The sequence below is a fragment of the Pinus tabuliformis genome, chromosome 5_1 (genome assembly GCF_031772625.1).
Source record: "Pinus tabuliformis cultivar Carrire ecotype Pingquan chromosome 5_1, CPIR1, whole genome shotgun sequence".
Lineage (NCBI taxonomy): Eukaryota > Viridiplantae > Streptophyta > Pinopsida > Pinales > Pinaceae > Pinus > Pinus tabuliformis.
Window position 1 is genome coordinate 660,138,439 of NC_142305.1, and position 23,085 is coordinate 660,161,523.

General features: G+C 31.8%; 1 long non-coding RNA gene across 1 annotated transcript; it reads left to right on the plus strand.

Annotated features, from left to right (window-relative positions):
• Positions 1–1,296: 1,296 nt before the first annotated feature.
• Positions 1,297–2,043, plus strand: LOC149166720 (uncharacterized). The gene is made up of 2 exons (XR_016260466.1): positions 1,297–1,526; positions 1,943–2,043. It is a non-coding gene; the product is annotated as an uncharacterized LOC149166720 (long non-coding RNA).
• The last annotated feature ends 21,042 nt before the right edge of the window (positions 2,044–23,085 follow it).

The window sequence follows — 23,085 nt, forward strand, 5'->3', positions numbered from 1 at the left end:
GAGGAAAACCACTTTTCGTGAAAAGCGGTCCGATATGGTCAGGTGGTTTTGTGAATTAAGTGCAGCACGGCAAGTTGAAATTAATATTTCAACAGTCTGAAGTTAGAATGGCTGCATATTCAAATTCAGGTATCCAAGGATTCTGTTGAGATTTAATGGCTGATTGGGAAGGTATTTATTTATTTATTTTATTTTATTTTATTTTTTTCCATTTTGAGGCTGTTATTTTGAGGTATTTGGAGGCTGTTAGCGCGCACACGTAGCGAGAAGCATGGCACATTTTTGTGTGATAGAAGGGTTGAGACAAATTGGCTGTCGCTTGCATATTAGCATCGTTTAATGACGAACATGAATCTACTGCCCTGTCAGAGAAATCCCGATCTATACCCACTAAAACATAATCCAAATTATGCATCGACAAAACTGTTTAATTTTGTCTATTATTAATTTTGTCTATGCCTGAGTTGTTAGCTTGTTACATGCTCTAAGGAATTTGGTTCATGACTATTTGGATTGACGCTAATTTCTTACAATGTCACGATCTAGGGAATTGTGGATCGTCAAAATTTGGACTGACGCTAATTTTTTTACTCTGTCATGGCTTTAATGGTGGACAGGTTGTGTAAATAGTTTACACTTTATTGTGGCCGTATCTTTACATTTTAGTCGTTGGTTCTCATATGTTCAATTGGTTGAGAGATAGATTCTGCTTCTGAAGTATCGGTAATGCGGGCGAAAATACCAGATGTTTTACTTGTGATGCCGAGCTTACACGCCATGTCTTTGACACTGGGCATCTAAAATGTACTGAGTCATGTTTGACATAAGATAGGTTGAAAACAATATCAAAACAAAGAAAAGGCAAAAAGATAGCCATAAAGGGGTGCTGTTTCAGCATATAAATAAAATACAGTATATTTGCCTTTGTTTCTCTATAATTTCGAGCTCGTGTCTATGTTCTTCAAGTTGAAGTCCTTGTACTCCGACTACCGCGAATTTCTTAACGAAGTTTGTTGCTTAGTCCAGAATTAAAGATAGCCAAGCAAACACTACCGCTAATTCCGTCGAGTGAAAACAAAAAATAATTAGCAATAAGTGGCACATAAGGCTTGTAATGGCATCATGTGACATGTACAGTCCTCGAGGCGGTGCACTTGGGGTCGGCAAGTTGAACAGAAAATACCAAAATACATCAGATAATTACAAAAATGAGAGCAATTAGACACCACATCTACCATAAAGCCTTTTTGTATTAAGTGACATACAGCTGCCTATGATCGTCTTTCTGATCTAGAACTATAAATCCGCCCTCCAACTCCTCTCCAGGAATGTTATATGCAGAATGTCTTTGGGGTATGGGATATTCCTGTGCAAATATCTGTGAAAGTGAAGAAAATCCGAATGGAAAGGATGCATTTCTCCTATCATTCAAGGCCGATATTCACCCATCTGAGGCAAAATTCTTGCTTCAACTTTGTAGCTTCTCAGCGAGGTTTTCATTTATTGGCACATACAAGAGGCGTAAGGTAGGATAACAATAAAACCTTCAAAATTGTTCCACATTCATTAGTTTGGAAAGGGTTTTCGCTACCTTCATTGAATATCTATGTTTTTGTTTTCCACACTGAAATCTCACCGTTGTAACTGAACTTTTTCTTTGTTTTCAAGCTTTGATGAGTCTATTATCATCTCTCTCAATGAAAAATCATAAGTTTCTAACGAATTCATGTTTCTCTACTTCCTTTTGCCAAAATTTTATGGATCCTCTTTTGTTTATCACAGTGAAATGTCACATGTCCCATTCAATCTCCTTCTGTACACAAGTTTCAATGGTTTTGTGTGATCATGTCTCGTTTTTGGATTTCTTGTAATCTCTTTTAGGTATGAATGTAATCGCTGACGAAGAGAATCGCTTCTGATAGCCTCTGTGTTAGAAACGCAGGTGGACGTGAGGACATGTTGTGTTGTAGAAGCCCGGGTTACTTCTATCCACAATCAGGGTTCTGGATGTACTTCGTCTTGCGCCTAATAAAGAAGCTACAAGCTGCCTCAATGGATTTGCACTAGATGTATATCAAGCTGAGGTAACGAAATATTTCAATTGATTTTGGATTACACTTTACTAGCTAACGCTCTGACTCTGTTGTTTTACACAAGTCAAGAGCAATCCATATGGGGCGATGTTACAGCCGAGCAGGTCAAAGCCTTGTTGCTGGATACTGAATGATATCAAGGCGGACTGTGGCAAAAGAGAGTAGCTGCGCTTCTTCAACTTCATTTTCGGGTGAAAACCGTAATATTCTTTCACTCAGATTTCATGTCATAATCCGTCTGATTCCCATAAGGTTAGATTTTCCGAGGGGCCGCTGTTATACAAGATTCCAAGAAGGTTGAATTTTCTTTAGATATTCACATTCAAAGTCTTGAGGATATGTTAGTAAAGTCATGTGATTGCAAGTTATGCCCGAATTAGTAATCTTGAGTCAGTCATGTGAAGGCCGGGATTTTGTCGGGAAGATAGTTTATTTCAGAGAATTAGGGTTAGAGATAGTTTATTTCAGAGAATTAGGGTTAGAGTTAGTTTATTTCAGAGAATTAGGGTTAGAGATAGTTTATTTCAGAGAATTACGGTTAGAGATAGTTTATTTCAGAGAATTAGGGTTAGAGTTAGTTTGATCGACTTTCTCTTTGATGGTAGCTACTCCAGGAGATATCCGAGTTGTACACGCCCGTGAATATCCGTGAATATTCTTGTTCACGGGCGATACGCTTTCATAGGATTTTATGAAATAATGGTTGTCACTTGTCATAACTGTTTCCGAGTAAAAGTTCATCATTGCGCAAGGCAAATGTAAAGTTTATATCCTTTAGGGGCACGCCGCGTTTCAAATGCTTTTTGCGTCACTCGGCTCTTAATTCTGGAGCTTCGGGCAGGGGTATGAGTCTGTAAGCTTTAGGCGTTCTTATAGTGGCTATATAGACAGATATGTAATTAGAATTCTGTAAAAGATCACTGTTTTTCATATTTAACTTTTACGATTTCAAACAATTTTAATTTTTTTTATTTTAATTTTTTAATTTTGGTAGTTCTAAGTTATTGCATTGTTTTAGAGATCCTATAAAGTGCTGTGAGACTGATAACGTCGATCGTTCTGTTATATTTAAATATTTATATAAAACGCAATAGAGTTATATCTATATAGATATTTAATTTATAGACTGAAATCTTATGAGTTAGTAGAAATGACTGGAGAATCAATACCAATTAAATGTGACATATAATTTATTTTAAGTCTAAAATGAAATGCAGACTACTTTATAAACTATTCCAGACATATAACTTACGAACGTTAAACTATATATATTAAGAATGTTGGATTGATGTTGGTAATGATGATCACACATTGATATCGTAAAAGGTAAACTTTAGTTACTTAGAATTTTAATTTTATGTTGGAGAAGTATTAAGATATATATATGATATTTTGTGAAAAATTGGTTTTTTGTTTTTTTTTTGCTGTGATGATGATAAATAAGAAGATCATTCATTGCGACCAAAATTGATCTATCGTACCTTTAGATAGTTGATACCTTAAGATAGTTGATATTTTGGTATCTTTAGGATTTTATTTTTTATTTTTAAGAGAAAGTCGTTTTCTAAAGAAGAAGATTATTCATGGCCACTAAAATTAATTTATAGGACATTAAGAAAAGTAAGGTGATATTTTGATTTCTTTAGGATTTTATGATTTATATTTTGATATTTTTAGGATTTTATGATTTATTTTTGAAAAATAATAAGGGAGATTTCCAAAATCATTAAATTTTTGATTGAATATTTTGAAATTGTCATATAATTTTGTGAAAATAATTTTAAGAGGAAGTTTTTATTATGTTTAATCATTTTAGTGTCACAAATATGACATATTTTTTCATGTCATGGGGTTTTGGAATTTGTCAATGTTGATTTTCATTAATTAGCAATAGTTTTTTCTTATTTTAGTAACTCTGAATTTTTCCTTGTAGTGGTCAAAAAGAAGAAAATAATTTTGATGTTCTAGATGTGTTCCCATCCTTGCATTATCTTAATTTTCCTTTTTTCTCTAATTCTTTATGATATAATAGATTCCCCTTAAATTTAACCATAATAAATTCTCAACGCTATCAATTTTACAAAATAACTTCTTATATTATCTAATAATTTAGCCAAGATTCTGTTTATACCATAGCTACTAAAAATTGGTTATTTTGATTGATGTTTGAATATTTTTTTGGGAGATTCTTATCATCCATATTATTTATCTTGCAATTCACAAAAAGTATCTAATCATAACCATGATCTCAATTCATACAAGACTTCTATGAAATGGATGCGATATGGTGTAATTTCTTTAATTTTTAAATTGTTATTTATGAAATAATTTTTGGATTTTATCTATATTTATTTAGCATTTAGTATAGATATTTCATCCAAAAATTCTAGATCCATATAAAATAATATGAATAATTATTTCCTTATCTTAGGACAAAGTTCCAGAAATTTACAATAATTTTCAAGCCGATATTTCAATGTTACAGTTCTAGTTAAGCTTGTAAAGAACATCAATTCTAATATATTTGATGGATACACGTCCTCCAAGGTATTATTATCATCAACAAAAGTATCATAAGTGATTTCTCTTTGTTTATTTGGGATAAGCTTCATCTTGTCATTGCTTAAATCCATATATGAATAGACCAAAATTCATCAAAGATTCTTAGTTTTTTATTTAAGGTATTAGCGACTCATTTCAATAACAACATTATAATCACAATGAAGAAGAAGGATGATTACTATACCATTGAGAATAACACTACCAAAACTTACGTGTACCAAAAAATCATCTAGGTTGTCAATATAAATGGCAAAAATGTGTAGAAGATAAGAAAGAAACTTTCATGAATTTAATATTAATGATACTTTCTTTTGAGAAACCCTTGGTGTTCCTCATCTTAGAAATAACCTCTCATATAGAGTTAAAACAATAATTTTTCATTTTTCATTCAAAAGGAGCATTTGCTTTTCAAGACATGTTTAAAAGGTTAGTAATGGATACTATGTTAAAAGGTTTTATAAAATCAATGGAATAACAAATGTCAGTTTATTATTTTTACATTATTTAATAGTAGTGCCAAGCATAACTAGGTCCTATACAATTGAATAATACCCTCTAAGCTTTACCTAGATTTTATCTATTATCCTTTCACTTTCAAGCATTATTTTGATTTTCTTTTCCAAGCATTATTTTGATTTTCTTTTCCAAATTACTTTTCTATTGATTCGTTAAAATGCGGCTAATCATAAAGGTAATATTATTAGATGGATTGATTTAACCCTACTTTTAATAACATGTTATATGATGATGATTTTAGTCTCAGGTTTAGAAAAACCCTACCTCCCTAATAAATTAAAAAGATTGTGTATGTAAGAGATGAGAATAGTTATTGTACTTTTTAAGATTTCAACTTTGTGTCTTTCATTTTTCTTAGCTTTACCATTGGTAAGTTCATTAGCCCCAACATTTAAGGTTTCTATATAAAAGAAACCATCCTTTGTATGAATGTTTGGAGTGGTGTGCACAATAATAGACAATTTGTAAATATTTTAAAAGTGGGAATTCTATACCCTCAAAGAAGTCACATTGTTTTCATTAGATTTACAAGATAGAATTTTCCTTTAGAATTTGATAAAATATATCTTAGATAACGTGCAAAGGATTCTCTTGCTTTCTATTTGTGTAGTGTCATTCTTTCTCTTTCAATTTGGCCTTTGTATCTATTGAGATTATAATATTTTAATGTCTCATTAGAATCGCTGAAAGATTTTCTCTATAAAATTTAATATCTCTCATCATTCGTATGGTTGGATGCACTATTTTTCATTTTAAATAACACCTTGGTAGAAAAATTATTAGTGGAAGTAGAAAGGATTAACATTATTATTAAAATATCTAGTTCATTATTTAGCTTTTTTATAACCTATGAGCTTCATTTTCAAGAAAAATAAATTGTGCTTGGTTATTAGACTTCTCTCCATTAGATATCTCATGCATGACAAAATTTAGATTTAGTGTTAAAGGTGCATGATGGAAATCATGCTCACATTTTCTTAAAAGGTTAGAATTTACAATTTGGTTACGTATGGGATGTATGATATCACAAAATCCATGAAAATGTAACCCAACAAATGTTTATGAGTAGTCTAAGCTAGTTCATTAGACCATTCAAAATTATTAGATCTTGAGAACTATAGAGCTTGGTTCATTAAATATCACAAAAATTATTGGTCATGATTTCAATTTGTTTTTATCAATTTTAACTAAAACGATTTTAGAATATAGACATAGAAAATTAGAATTACAATTATTTCTTAGAAAGATATCATTTCTAGTTTCATTTTGATTCTTAAAGTTTCTAACTGATACTATTTTTATTTTATAAACTGTAAATAATTATTCTAAAATTCGTAAGAAGAATTAATATTCACATTTATTCTAAAATTAATAGTTAAAAAATAATATATTTCTATAAAAGAAAATTAACATTAATATTTGAAATTTAATGTGAAAATAATTATTAAATTTTGAAATTTAATGTGGCAATAATTGTTAGATTTTTTATAAAAATCTACTCCTCCAATTCCTCAATGAGAGGATTTGATATTCCATGTCAAATATTACACATTTTTTTCTAAGTTAACTATCTGAGATCTTTTATTGTGCCATGTTTCAACGATAGAGGATTTGATATTCCATGTCAAATATTACACATTTTTTTCTAAGTTAACTATCTGAGATCTTTTATTGTGCCATGTTTCAACGATAAATATAATATCACTTTCGATGAAAATTAAACTAAAAAATTGAACTTAGTATAATATCTTACTCCAAGGGAAATTCCAAGAAAGGATAATTGTCTCAAATTCCAATTTATATTATCTTTTTGGTTCTTATCTATAATAATATCATTTGGAATACTAATCATTTTCCATTTTCCTCGTTTATATCATTTTCTAACTTTTGAACATCTTAATCCAGCTTCGTCTTCTATGATGAGATATTCATTAATTTATATTCTTAAACTTTTCAAGATATTTGTTTCAATTAATATGCGATATTTATAATCATTAAATATTATCATAGCTAAAATCGACCCATATTTAAGTTAATAATCATTAAATATTATCATAGCTAAAATCGACCCATATTTAAGTTAAATTATTTTCCCTAGCATAACATATTTGTTTTTATGGGATAATTCGTTTCAATTTATGGTTTATTTCTTAGTCCTCCCTTAACCATTGCCAATGTGTCTTCATAGTTTTCTCTTTTTATAAAAGAAATCTATTACCAATGTCTTTATAGTGTTTTTTTTTAATAAAAGAAACTATGAGTTTTAAGGCTCTTTTATTACATTCATGATCTGAACCCATTCATTTCTTTTTTCCTTTTCGTAGATTTGATATCAAGTTATATTCCATTGATTTGATATCAAGTTATATTCCAACAATGGAATGCCAAATTTTTAATTCGTTTTTCTTCTATAATAGTATACCTATGATTATGATTATTTCAACATATTCTTTTCCGTTGCTTCTTTCTTTCCTTTGCATTGATTCTCTATTTCTGGTAATATAACTTTAAATTTTTTTTGCTGAGTCTACAACCCTATTATTATATTATATATGCCTAAATCTAGTTTAAATTTATCATCCATCGTTTTCTTAATTTTATTTGAAAAATTGTTTCTCTCTTCTTTACATTTTTCTAATTATTCTATATATTTGTCCAAACTATCTAAAGTTAATTTTCTAGGCCTCCAGTTAATACATTTTTAGTATCCCAAAAGAAATACCAACCTGAAAAGCAAGTGAAATAAAATAAAAATTATTAATGATTTGTAATGTCTTAACATAAGTATATTAATAAATTTAGTTACACATTTTATATGTATATATAATGTAGATGATGTTTCCTATAAGGAAAAAATTAGACTGATTTATTTTAAACTTTGACTTCTTCTGACTGAATATATTTTAAACTTTGACTTCTTAAAAATAGAAGAAGTTCAAATTTATTAATTATGATGTATTATTATTTTAAAATAAGATTTTTAAAATTTAATTTAATTACCAATAAATATTAGATGGATGAAAGATATTTTACCTCCATCAAATATTATAGAAGATTATAAACAATATTCAAAAATTAAAATTTGAGATTTGTCTTTTAAGTAGTTATGTTATTTTTTCAACTTTTATTAAATTAATTAATTAAAATAATGTCATATAAATAAGTATCATATGAAATAGTTTATGGTTTTATTTGGGGATTTATCTCCTAAGTAGTTATTTCATTCTTTCCCTTTTAATTAAATTAATGAGTTAGAAACATGCCATATAAAAAAATGTCATATGAAATAATTTATGGGTTTTTATCCATGTATTATTCATAATCTAGGGTACTTAGGGATGATATTGTAGCAAATATTCTTTATAAATTAAAATCTCATGAAAAAGTAGAGGTGAATCCCCATGATTAAAAATATCGTTAAATATTTTTTTATAAGTAAATATGTTTAATTTATATATCAATATTTTTTATAATTCATAATAATAATAATTTAAACTAAAGATATGAATTTTTAAATTTTAATAAGGTGACATGTATTATGAAGTTTTTTGATGCTTATCATAGTTTGATTTATATTGGAATTTACTAACCATTTCATTTATATGGTTTTTCTTGTATAAGATTCAACTTAATTCTAGGTCTACCATGCATATCAAATATCTCAAAATAATAACCTCTTTTTAGTGGAAAACTACAGAAAGGGTTTTTACCTTGAGAGGTTTGATTCCCCTCCATCCTTGATTATGATGGGTATTTTCCTAAAAATAATATTTAGATTAATATAAAATTCATATATATATATATATATATATATATATATATATATATATATATATATATATATATAGTTAAGTGGTTATATTGGTGATTACCCATCTTTTTTTTATAATTTTTTTTCAATATATTTCTCACAACATTAAATGTACATAAAGAAATAATAAACATGTAGAAAAATAATTTATAACCAGTATTTAGTTTAGATATGATTATTAATTAAATTTAAATATGTATTTCATAAATACAATAAATATAATGGTTATGAATATTAACCAATATTTAATTTTATAAAAAAAGATGAGGCTTTTTTAAATTAAAATTTGCATTACCTTCTCATCAATCCATTACATGTTCACAAAGAAATTTGGCTTGGCCATTTCTAGGACAATACCAACCAAATCCAATATCAAGAGACAGGTTATCAAGAATTTACACGAGAATTAAATAACATGTTATTGACAATGCAAATATAAGTGATTGGATACTTCCACACTTACTCATATTGTATTCACATGAGAACTAAATAACCGACTATTGACAATGCAGATATAAGTGATTGGATACTTCCACAGTTATTCACATTATTTTTGGGGATTTTAGGATTAGAACTATGTAGAATTTGTGATAGACAAATTCAGAAACTATACACAGTTCTAATATGGAAATACCAAACAACAATGCTGATATATTTACTCTTTTTCTAGTAAAATAATCCACCAATGGTCATGGATTCTACTGAGGGTCCTAATAGATGTAGAGGAGAAAATATCTATTGTCCAATTACCAACCTAGAGGTTGTTCTAGGAACATCGTTATCATTATATAAGTGATCAGATTCATGGAAGCATTTATGGCCACTCATTAACGAAGAAAAAACCCTAGTTGTATATTTTGCATCTCCATTTGAGGGATGTCACTCTACATCTACATAAAGAGATGTCTCTACATGTGGTTGAGTTGATAATGAATTACTCATTTTAGCTCTAGATTTTTTTGTTGTTACATATTTTCTATCTTGTGAACTTAAGAAGTCATAACTCCTTTTGAAAATTGTGGATCTTTCCATCCTCATGACTTATTCCTAGAATCTGGAGGATGAGAGAATTTGAGAAAATGGATATACATTTTTTAGAAGAACTGGTTATTGACAGTTCATACAATAAAATGTTGTATTTTTGCAGTCTAATGGCTGTTAAAATAGAAATTCCTTCTACTTGAGGAAACTTTTGTCCAAAAAAACTTTGCTAAGATTGATTTCAACCCTTATTTGAGGAAATGTCACAATACCTTTCTCAAGCTTTTTTATGTCTATTCTAATGAAATGACCAAGTGAATTTCCCACATTAGATTAGATGTCTAGATGTAGAAAATTAAGAGGAAAATTTTGGATTCTTACCAAAATTGGAGTGATCGTAGTTGGCTTAAAAAGATCATTAAAACCAACAAACCAAGTTCTGAAAAAAGATCCCAATATGGCCTCAAAATCAAGGTGTTTCATCAAAAACCTTTAAATCATCGTTAAGCTATTAAAAATACACCACGATATAACCTTTTGAGAAAAAAGCCATATATATTTTTGGCAACTAGGCTTGATGCACATATTATTGGACATCAAATGTCATAGGCCATAACCCATTAGATTAGTGGATAATGACATGCATGAAATAATCCATGTATGCATTAAATCATCAATGTAAGAATCATGATACTGATGATATACACTAATAGTTGGGTATTTTCTACCTAATCCACAATGAAGATGACCTTGAGATCTCTCTAAGAATTAGCTTTATAGGCCTTGGTTTGAGGGTCGCCTAAGGATTTTATCTGAGAGGTAGAGGACGCACCGTGCCTTTGGATCCACTATTTTAAGTTGAAACTAAAAATACTGAAGGTATGCCATAATATCTTATTTAATTCCTTTCATGAAGTTTCCTACCTCTCTAAAGAAGCCATATAAAAATGGTGAGAATTCCTCTCTAATCTTGAATTTTAGCGATAAGAGTAGAAACAAGATACAAAAAGTAACCCTAAAAATGGTTTCATGAAGAATGGAAAAATAAAATGATATGAATAAATAGCTTTAGATTGCATTAGGAATTAGCTTTAGATTGGATGTAGGAAGAAACTTGTTGCAAAAAAATCCGCTCCTAGCAGTAATATCAAGAGATTTCTAGCAAATGGAATAGCCTTGAAGAAAAATCATTAGGGTTTCCATTACAAGCTTAATTTTATGTGAACTATTATTGAAGTAATAAAAAAATTCAAAAAATGTGAGTTTTAAATTATAAATACTAGCTAGCTGTATTTCTTATATATATAGATAATGTTTATTGATTAAATTTATTAAGTGTTTATATTGTTTATTAATTATATATCTCAAAATATCTATATTACTCAAATTAAGTATTACTATTTAAATTTATTGTAATGTTAAATTATAACTTGTTATTGAATTTAAGAAATTAATAAATCATATAAAACTAAATAAATAAATAAAATGTATTAATAAATTCTATTCAAATTTATTATATATTTAAGTGAATAACTTTTAAGCTTATCTCTATTTGTAAATTTCCTATTTAGATATCTCCACGCAAATTTCTTTGTTTGGTTGATTTATGAAATACCTTTCGTTAATGCAAGTTATAACAAAGTTTGCTTGTTAGTCAATTTAAATGTAGAACATTGATTATTAGTTTTGTTAGGAAATCGAATTGATTGTGGATCATTATTAGTTTAGCATTTCATTGTTGACCACTATTAGTTTAGCATTGACCAATCAAAGTTATGATGTTTAACTTTGAAAAATAAATATTTTTCAATATTATTGAAAATACTGTTTTTAAAACAATTATGGAGAGCATAATATTGAAGGTATAACCTTTAATCCATGTGGATAACTGCCTCATATTTTTTTCCATAATTTTGGATGTAGTTGCAATATTTATGCCATGATTTTTAGATATTTGTGCAATGATTTTTCATTGTGAGGCTTATAATTGAAATCCTTGAAAATATAGAATACTCACCTAAATAACATATTTACCATCTTTTACACCCCACCATAATTTAAGCAAGAATTTCCATAAAAAATGAATAGCTATAGGATGAATAGAGATAGGAAGGAACAAAATATACCTACTGAGATTTACTACCTACCATTATTTATGTTTTCTTCGATGCTTTAACATGTTGGAGTAAAAGTGTAAATGTACAACCATAGTAGTGGTTACTACACACCAAAAATTCATGCAAGTCCATATTTGTTAGGAGGAAATTAACTTTCATAATTCATATATTAATTTGTAGCACAAATTGGCCCCCGGGTAGATGTAGGCTTGTTGACTTCTTTTTTATATTTTAATCAACGAATTAAGAGGGAATATGCTATATTGATGCCTGGTAGAGGAAGGCTTGTTAGCTTCTTTTTTATATTTTAATCAGTGAATTAAGAAGAAATATGCCAGGTATATGCTTTGTCTGAATTATTATATGTGGTTGTGTCTACAAAATATTTAATATATTTGAAACTGTGATATTTGATTCCACAAGACCATTTAGTGGTTCTCATGCAAGAAGCAACATGCAGGTGGCCTCTCATCTCCCCAATGTGACCACATTATACAATCATTTTAGTGGTCATTTTACATTACAATCCGTACATAAACCCGTTTGTGAAAAGAAACTAGTGTTGTTAATCCTCAATAACCTAAATCATACACAATCTGAGCCTTACTATAGTAGTAATAAATAAAATCGAATTAGAGTAGTCTTCCTAAGTTTAGAAATAAATATAATTATAATGATAGTTCTAGAAATTTAACAGAAACCGGTATGCTAGGATATACTCACTAAACTCTATACTCATACATTTTTCATGCATTAGGTATTTTCCGTTAGAGCATCTCTGGTCAAAGTTCTCAATTTAGGACATGGGATTTACAATTCCAAGTTGTAACAATTACATTTCAAAAACTGCGCAAGACACAGTATGAAAATACATAACCAACCAGAGACTCTCTAGGATTAAATATTAGTCCAATATACAATAGTTGTAGGCCATAATATTTTAGGATGCCATCCTTGACCACCTAATAATCAATCGAAAACCTAACAACCTAAATATTGGATTGCAAACCCTTAATAAGAAGGAAAAGAAGGTGATTGAAATCGCTAACCATACATCCATCGACACCTAGAAAGAATAATGGAACAGATAGTTAGAAAAGAACCTGGATTCGAAGCGGTGTAAAAGTCATAGGGAGTCATGGATTTTTGTAGCAAATTGATCCTCATATGTCAAAAGAAGAAAATGAGCACCAGTCAGTATAATGTTTTTCGAGGGTAAACGAAACACTGATAAGTTCACGAAAATAATGAGAAGGAATAACTATACCTGTTAGGGAACCCCCTTTCTTTAGAGACACCAAGCAAGGTCACCGTAACAAAATTCATAAATTGGGCATTAATACAGAATTTTCAATTATAATGTTATGTATAACCCAATAGAAGAACACCCGAAAAGTTTTCACGGGCTTAAGAATAGACAAAAAAAACGTATGACAAGAAACACTTTAAGTGGAGCCTGGTGGCAACTGTTTTTAATAGAATCTTAGAGGCAAGCACAAGAGCCTTCCATGAAGTCTGTGGAAAAATATATAAAATAAAAAGAACAAACCCCACATAATACACCAGAGGAAAGCCAACGCAAGAAGGACACACCCAGTAACAGAAACTAAATAAATCTTAAATAAAATCCATAAGTGATGTTTTTCCTACCCACAGAGTATAAAAGAAAATACCTCCATAACCAAGTTGCAGAGCCGTGACCTGCCAAGTGATAATGACAATGAATTACTTACGACACCTAGGGCAAGCGAGTGGTTACACTCTACCGCACCTGACCAAATCTGACCATTCGATGAACCCTAGGCCTCAGGAGCAATAGATACCCTTACAAGCCCTTCCAAGCCACTAAGTTGCCATGTAGCACATAAGGGAGGGTTATAGAAAGCTGAGTATTAATTGTTACGGAGATTAGGTTTATGAGTATATGAAACATAACATTTAAATTATTACCATACCATACTTACCAAAATGCATATGAAGCAAGGGTTTCTAACAAAAGCACAAAAGTATAATATGAATCTGCATAAAATTTTAAACAAGCCACTGATAAGGTGAGAAACCAAGGAATTAAACTTTGTAAAGTATTACCGGATAATAATATTTCATATATATATAACATTGAAAAGGATTAACAATTCCATTTACCATGGCAAGCTCATTACATGTAAATAAAAAAAAAAGACTATAGAGGTATGTTTTTAAGGTAGGTTACAAGGAGGTAAGGGAATCTTTATAATTTCATTAGTAATGGTTCTTTTAAATATATTCTACTTTATCATTATAAAGTTTTAAAACACATTTATGGAAAAAATAATTTTACACTTCAAATTAATGGAGAAAGTTTGTTTCATGGTTGTTTGCGTGTCTTAGGCTAGATTTAGTTCGTATTTTCTAGGAGATAGTTTTGATCTCCCTAAACTGAATTTAATCTTATTTATTTTAGATTTAATGGATAATGGAATAGAGCAGTAGTGTTTGGGCAGTCTCCATATGTAGCTCATCTCACATGTGATCTGCAAGTTTGATTTCTAACTTGTCTTCCCATTTTTATCTTAGTATCAGAGCTCAAAGAAGAAACCTGTGTGAGTTGGTTTTGTGGTGAGTTGAGCCTTTGTGGCTGAGAGACCTAGTGGCTAATATTGGAGAGCGAGTAAGACCCCTTTTCTAGTGAATGTAGGTGTGTAGATCTTGTTTGCAAAGTTGTGCAACAATGAACCTTGGTGTGGATCGGAGGAGGCTCCATCAGAGATAAGTTGAGCAGTGGATTAGCGTGACAAGCCAAGTTGAGGATTTTTTTTTTTTTTTCCGCGAAAAAAATTGCAGGGTTTGCCTTAGAGGGTAGAGAAGGAAACTACATAGTTTTATTCAAGGAAAGCTATGTAGAACTATAAAGGAAGTAAGAAGGAAAACTGCGTAGATCAAGGAGACCTAGAGAAAACTTCCTCATGTGCGCTGTGTCTAAGGTAAGATTGCGCAAATGACTATTTCTATGAAATTTTCCTTTTATCCTACCAAACCCTTTCTTGGATCAGTTGAATGAATCTATAGACCAGTTTTTGGATCAGTGGATCAGATGTTGGATCCGTAGATCAGTTGTTGGATCAATGGATCGGATGTTGGGTCCATAGATCAGTTGTTGGAGGATAGGTTGAATGGATCTGTAGATCAATTGTTGGAGGATCTGGTGTTGGATCCATAGATCAGTTTTTGGAGGATTTGACGTTGGATCCATAGATCGGTTGTTGGAGGATATGGTATTGGATACATAGATTTGTTGATTAGATTAGTGGATCTATTCATCGGACGAGTTAGTGGTGGTGCTTGTGAGTTAAAAAGGAGGGCACTATTAAAATTGTTTTGTCACATTGAATAATCACACTGAAGAGACATACTCTAATGAGAGCAATAAGCTCAATGGGTCAAATTATTCCAACTGGAAGTTCAAGTTGTAGACATTTCTCGAGGGTTCTATTGCGTGGACAATTGCAAATGGAAATGAAGGAAAGTTAATTGCAGCTGAAGGTTCCACAACAACATCAGTTCAAGATTTGGAAAAGAGAGGAAATAAAGTGAAGGTGTTATTGAATATGTCGGTAAAAGACAACATAATCCTTCATATCTGAGACTGAAATACCTCTAGTGAGATTTAGGTGACACTCAAGGATTTTTATGAAACAAAAAATACAAATCGTTTGTTGTTTCTAAAGAGAAATATTCTCTCCATTTGGATGAAAATGAATGAATCGGTTGCTACATTCATCTCATGGATTAAATAATTGAAAGACAAGTTAAGTGACATAGGGGAGAAAGTATCCAACACTGATCTAGTCACGATTACCTTAAATGGCATGAAAAAGGATAATCAAATCTTTATTACAGGGTTTGCAGTAAGCAAGAAAGCTCTGTCCTTTAAAGATCTTAAAGGAATTTTGATGCAGGAAGAAGAGAGATGTAAGAATCTAAAGCCTCAGAATGCAAATCTGTCATTTGTGGCAAGGAAGAAGTTCTTTGAAGGGAAACTGATTGGAGGACATAAAAGAAGTGTACCATCTTAGAAAAACCATTTGAAGGTATGTCATCCACAAAAAATGATTTAGGAATTAAGTGTTTCACAGTGGCAGAACTAGTCATATTGCTAGAGCATGCTATAAGAAAAAGAATGATGAAAACAAAAATAGACACAAGAGGCATACAAAGAATTTTTATGGTGAAGATCTAAATCATAATCTTAAATTATTTGTGTGTGATGCTACTCTTTCTGCTGAGACTAATGAGGCTAGAACTTGGTTTTTGAATTATGGATCACCCACTCATTTGACATGTAATAAACATTGGTATAAAAATGTCAAGGAGACAATAATGGTGCTAACATCTACCTGGGAGATGATAGAGCATATGACATTAAAGGGTATCGATATATTCCTATGATAGTACCTAATGGTAATATCAGGCACATCTAGAATGTCATGTATGTGGTTGGGATTAAAAAGAATTTGATCTTTGTATCCATGATTACAGATCAAAATTTAAAGGTATAATTTTTCAAAACTTAGTTTGATGTAAAGGATTTGTTGGATCATCAGAAGCCGGTTGCATAAGGAGTAAGACTTGGAGTCCTATATAAGTTGAGTGTTACAATCATGTCACATCAAGCTTTAACTTAAATGACCATGACAACAGAGAAGCTTTGGCATCATAGGTTTGGTCACATCAACCTTCATGATTTATTGTTGCTAAAAAAAAAGGTATGGTTGACGGCCTTCCTATTTTAAGAAATGAACATATTGATTGTGAAGCTTGTGCACTTGGAAAAATTCATAGGGATGAATTCTCCTGTAACTTAAATAGGAGAAAGAAAGATATACTTCAACTTGTGCGTACAGATATTTGTGGACCTATGTAGGCAAGGTCCTTAGGTGGAGCTTATTATTTCTTGTTATTTATTGATGACTAAACAAGGTATACTTTGTATACTTTCTTAGAAGGAAAAGGGATGCTTTCGAGTACTTTAAAAAATGTATAGATATGGTTGAAAAGTAGATAGGGAAGTTCATTGAAATCCTCCGCTCAGATCAAGGGGGAAAAGGGTTTTCCCGACCTCCAAAAACAAGCGTAATATTTTTCTTAACCTTCTGCACAGAGATGGGGATTGGTAAATACTGTTAAATAATTCAAGAAAAGTGCATGTTGACTTCGTTTAGAATTGTATGTTGTTGTTTCTATGAGGCTTGAAACTTAAACATTTATTGTTGTACTAAAAAAAAAATCAAACACAAACTTCCAAAAGAGATGTTTAATCTTTGTATCCTCTATGAAAACTCTCAGGATTATAAAAGAATCACTAATTTGTGGAGTCCCCATATTAAGATATTCTGAAGACCTTGCTTAAGGATGTTGTAATTTCTTGGTCAAGAATACATTCATCTGAGGCACTTGAACACTTTCAGAAGTTCAATATCCTAGTAGATTCTTATGGTGGCTGTCATCAAATCGAAATGATAGTGTTATGCATAGATGAAATTTTTAAAATTCCCTTACAGTACTCATTCTTTCTTAGTGTTCATTTTAAGTGAACTTGCACAAATAAGGGAGACAATATATTTAAGTAAGTTTACTATTATTCATAAATAAATGAGTTTATGAGAACGATATTATTCTAAACGGTTGCAAATAAATTACTATTTCCAAATTGTTTTGCACCAAATAAATTAGGCTAAAAAGAAACATGAAAATCTGTGGATATAGGCAAGGTATAACTAAGCAAGTTCTGAATAACTAACTTGCAAGGGGAAAAGTGAAGCCTTGGAAATCCATGTTGGAATGAAAGGTAAAATTTTAAATAATAACATGGTCATTACAATAAAAGGAAGAATGGTTGAGTTAATGAAATGGTAAAGATTTCCATGAATAATGTTAAAAATTATAAAGAGCATGAAATGGCATAATTATTTTTCAATATATACAATGCATTTTGGAGTGTAATTTGTCCTTCAAAAAAAAAATTGATTGAGGGGAAATCTATTTTAACATGTTATTATATAGCATAATCTATGCATATGCATACTGGTACCTATAAGTATTCTTGTGTACCACAAATAAACCAGGGCAATTAATAAGAAGCAAGTCCTGATGCTCTTGATTGATGAAAGAGAGATCATGTTAAGCTTATAAGTATCTTCTTAACAGTATGAAACTTTGCAACTTAAGAGCATACTTTAATGTATATATATGATATAGATAAGGTTCTGGGGGTAATGTTTAGCCAAAATGAACCCTTCCAATTTGGATAAGATTCTAATTGACAAGCAACAATGATTATGATCTAGTATTATTCATAAGTTAGTACTTGTAGATAAGTAAAGGTGGGTATTTATGTATACCTTGAACTGTGGAAGAAATTATCTTTTCCATGGAATGTCATGCAAGTATGCAAAATTTGACTTTTAAATCCTTGTATAAGACTTTCAGTTGCTTGAATTATATATGAGGTAATATTTAGCATAAATTATCATGTGAAAATAATAAGAAAGCAAGGTGTACCACTCATGAATATGATATGATTACACCAAGAGAGCTTGTGAGTATTGTGTTGTTTCTTATTAACATTGGCGTAATTGGCAAGTGTGGCTTGTGTTTAGGATGTGGATATTGCTTGGTTTATTTTATAATAAATTTTCCCTCGTAGTTAAGCAGTGAAACCTTTTTAATATACATGAATTATTAAGTAATTATGATAAGCAACAATGAGATGTAAACTATGAGAAATTTTCATATTTTAAACAATGGATTAATCACACCTTGAAAGAATTATGGTCAGATTGGAGGATTAATTAAGTAGGTATTAATTCCTACTGCTATATGAAAATCCTTATAACCAAATCATTAAGGCCTACATAACTATCTTCCCTAAACAAGTGGTAAAAAAGGAAGATGATATATTGGGAAAATCAATGCCATAGGATATTATACTTATGGTGAGAAATGCATGATAATAATATGATAATCTTCCACTCTCGAATGTTATAGCATAAGAAACTGTGAATGTAGAGAAATTAACAAGGTATAATGGTTAATAATTATTATTGTGTTAGAGGTTATGCACAAATTGTAGTTCGCTACTATGGTTATGGTAGAGGGCTTACCCTATTAGGTACTGACCATGAGCCTCTGTGATAAATATGGCCTATTGGTAGGATATGGTTAGTGGATGATTTCTAAATGTGTTATGAGAATGTTGATTGAGAAAGTTTGTGCGCAGTTTTAAACATTGATGTAATTGACATATATCATCATGATATTAACATTATAGCTCGCTTCAATAGAGCAAGTCCATGTTTGCATCATTTTTTTATTGTTATATGATACATATACTCATGCATTGTCATAAATTGTTTGGTATATTGTTATCATAAGTTGGTTTAGGGGTCATCAAGATAAACCTGTTCTAGAAAGAATCATGCTGAAATCTACACATAATAATGAGGCATATGAATTATCCATGTAAACACATGAGTGTACAATATGGTAGCCTTATTAAAATTTTGTAGTTAAAATTTTTTTGTGTTGGCATTATGGTACAGGTGTTGTCCTTGATGGAAACTCACTCCTATGAAAGCTCACAGTGCAACAAGTCAAGGAATTATAGATCAGACTACAAAGAATGAAGAAAGAGAGGTAAATGTAGGTTCAACTTGTCCAAGCTGCATATACACACAGGTTTACTGAACAAAAGGAGTGTATACGTACACACGCACTTTCACAGAAGGAAAAAGTATTTGACCCAAGGTAATTGGTCCGAGGTATTTGGTCCAAGGTATTGGTCCTAAGTAGTTTTGGTCCATGGTTTTGAGAAAGGCCTAAAACTATATAATGAGGAGAAGATCATTAGGCCAAGTGTGCAAGTACTTTGAATATATTATGGGGTGTTGGATCATATATGCAGGTTAATGAGCTTCTGATGGTTTGCTTGATCTAATCTAAGGAGGCACCTATATGGATGATCAATGTTGATGGACCGAGATCATAAAGGCTTAAAAGTATTCTCATTATGTGGTTTGATCTTGAAAAGTCTAGATCTGAATACTGATGCGTGTTTTATGCTATAAATGTGATGACCTGGGTATGACTGAAATCTGGAATAGTTGTGATGTTTTAAGTTAGATTTTACAGATCTATACGCAGGTTCACTTGAGTAAAAGAGCGTATGCATGCTGGTTCAACATATCAAAGTAGCGTATACATCATAAATTAGAATTTTCATATCTGTACGTTGGTTCCCTCTGGTAAAAGTGTGTATCCACACTGGTTCAACACATGGAAGTAGTGTATACCTTATGAAGCATGATGTTTAAAGTTTCAAAAGTTGTTGTTTGTTGTTGCAGAGTTCTGTGTTCTGTTCTAATGACTGTATTCTGGTAACAATGTTCTGAATGATCAGATTGATTGATTATGTTTTGCTTCAGTGATGATGGGTTGTCAGTGATTGATTGATTTAGAAACTGATGATTGAGTTTCAGTGATTGGTTGATGCAGATGTATTTGATGGTTGTATTGCAGTTATGATTTTCTAAGTTTCAATGTTGTTAATGGGTCCAGTATGAAAATTGGATGAAAAGTGGCCTTCAGATTGGGGTGTTGTGTTCCAGGAGTATCCAATCTGAAAATTCATGAAATGTGGTCCCTGGTGGAACAGTGGAGTTTTCTGTAGGCTGGCACCTATGTAATAGTAAACATATTGGCTAGTATAAGAGTTGGGGGCTTGTAGCTCCCTTCTAGTAGTAGCTGGAGAATAAGAGAAGGTTGTAGCCTTCTGTAGGTGAGTGCCTGCGTACTGGTATGAGTCTGCACCAGTACAAGATTGTAAACATATTTCCTTATTATTAAAATAAGATAGAGACAATAGGAGCATGTATTTTTTACCCACATTTGGTTTCCACCTTATATCTTGGTGTTCATGTGTGTTGCTTATGTATGATGCTTTATTCTACTTTTAATGCAGTGTCTAATAAATCTCTAATATACTGGTTAAAGTTCAATACATGATAAATTGTCTAAATCAAAAGTTCTTTGCATATACGCTGGTTGCTTTAAGTACAGTTGCGTGTACACGCTAGTTCACTTAGTTGAAGTAGCATATATAAATTTGTTTGGGAAATAAAATTATAGATCTGATAATATTCATTCACCCCCCTCTCAGTATTATTTCCAACAATTGGTATCAGAGCAGGTCCTTCAAAAGAAGCATGATCGCTTGAAGGGAGATCCATCAACATGACTAATCAAGAAAGCATGGGATCCATCAAACCACCAATATTCGATGGGAGCAACTTTGTCTATTGGAAAATAAGAACCACAGCCTATCTACAATCTCTTGGAATGGATGTCTAGGAAATTGTGGAAGGAGGATACACATTTCCAACAACAATTCCCACAGATACGACAGGTAAAAAGCAATATGAAACCAATTCCAAAGTTGTCAATACTTTATTGGGAAGTCTATCACAATCAGAGTTCATCAAAGTCATGCAGCTCAAATCAGCTAAAGAATGTTGGCATTATGATACAAGTATTGTCCTTGATGGCAACTCTCACAGATGACAGATCATAGTGCAACAGGGCAATAGCAAAAAGTTGATGATCAGACTTCAAAGAATGTAGAAACTGAAAGGCCCATAGGTTCCTGTTCACAAAGATGTGGCCTTAGGTTGGGTCTCCAGGTGCGCCGTTCAAAAGGTGCGGACATGTTTGCAGGTGTTCCAAACAAAACGTGCGGACCTAAAGTTCACAGACTTCCATGCAGAGAAAAGTGCACACACGTGGGAAATCTTACGGGTGATCCATGGTATTTAGTCTGACGCTTTTGATCCTATGGTTTTGGTCCATGGTTTTTGCTTCAAAAGTATTGAACCCAGGTTTTGGGTACCTTTTATTGGAATTCTATGGTTTTGGTCCATTGTTTGAGTAAGGGCTAGTCTATAAAAAGGAAAGGAGATCATTTGGCTGGGCACTCTTGCATGTGAAATATCAAAAGAAAATCAAGATCTGAAGTTCTGGTGATCGGTTGGAGAGTGATAGCTAAATCAAGGAGAGACCTAAGTACTAGAAGGAAGATCCACTTTGACGCATGATTAGATCTGTGGATCTGACAATCTAGGGCATATTGGAGGACTGATAATTTGGCTCAATTTGGAGGTCCGCAGGCGAACCACAGAGCAAGTGCAGAGGTGCGCAACCCAGACAGGAGTTCAGGTGTGGAGGTACGCAGTCCAGACACGAGTTCAGGTGCGGAGGTATGCAGCTCAGGCACGGGTTCAGGTGTGGAGGTACGCAGTTCAGAGACGGGTGCAGGTGCGGAGGTGCGCAGTTCAGACACAGGTTCAGTGCGGAGGTGCGCCATTTAGAAACGGGTTCAGGTGCGGAGGTGTGCAGTCCAAAGACAGGTGCAAGTGCGGGGTTCGCAGGCTCGACACAGACAAAGTGCGGATATCCGCAGGTTTATATTGGTGAAGTTGCGAACTTTTCTTGAAACTTATTTTAGCTGCTTTTGTCTATTACTGTAGTGTTCTGGGTTCTGAATAGGTGTCTGGTTACTGGTATTTTTTTCTGGTTACTGCATTCTGAGAATATAGTGGTTGATTCAGTAGTTGATTGTGGAAAGGAGATTGGTTGATACATATGTACTTGATGTTTATGGATCCAGTCTAAAAATTTAGGAAACGTGGTCCTTGGAAGAAAAGAGAGGTTGAAGCCTTCAGTAGGTGAACACCTATGTATTAGTAGCTCAGATAGTAGAAGAGCTAAGGGGGTTGTAGCTCCCTTCCAGGAGAGTCTGGAAAACAAGAGAGGGTTGTAGCTCTCTACAGGTTGCAGCCTGCGTACTGGTAAAGGACTGCACCAGTACAAATCATTGTAAAAAGAAGTTTCTAATTGAGAGAAGGTAGAGACATATTGCAGCAGGTGTTTTTCACCCACATTGGGTTTCCACCTTATATCTGGTGTTCTTTGG